The sequence below is a fragment of the Pteropus alecto genome, unplaced genomic scaffold (genome assembly GCF_000325575.1).
Source record: "Pteropus alecto unplaced genomic scaffold, ASM32557v1 scaffold76, whole genome shotgun sequence".
Lineage (NCBI taxonomy): Eukaryota > Metazoa > Chordata > Mammalia > Chiroptera > Pteropodidae > Pteropus > Pteropus alecto.
Window position 1 is genome coordinate 28,175,425 of NW_006443138.1, and position 475 is coordinate 28,175,899.

Consider the following 475-nt stretch of genomic DNA (forward strand, 5'->3'; position numbering starts at 1 on the left):
CTTGTCTAGTGGCCAGCCAGATATGTGGAAGCAAGACTCCTGAAATTCCTGAACTCCAGTAGGCCCTGGAGACCTGGGGGACAGCAATAGCACATCCACACGTCCTTCTGGGCCTGGGGACTTTTGTAATGTCCAGCTCAGCCCGTCATCAACGATGAACACTACCGCTCACCCATACCCTCCCAACATACCTAATGAATATAGAGTTCTTGAAAGCCTTTTGTGGGGTGTAGTTGGGGATCCCTATAACCTGGGTCTACCTTAATGACCTGTTCTCTCACCATAACTTCTGAGAGTAGATTTGAGAGGGAAACGGGTGGACACCCCTCCCTCACATATACCCCACATGCCACTCCACAGAACATCCTAGATTCTGCTGAATGCCACAAGCTTCACAGACCCCAATTAATCCCAGTACAGAGGCCTTCAGAGCCACTTCTGGGTCAACACCTCCCCTTCCACAACCTCTCTTTCC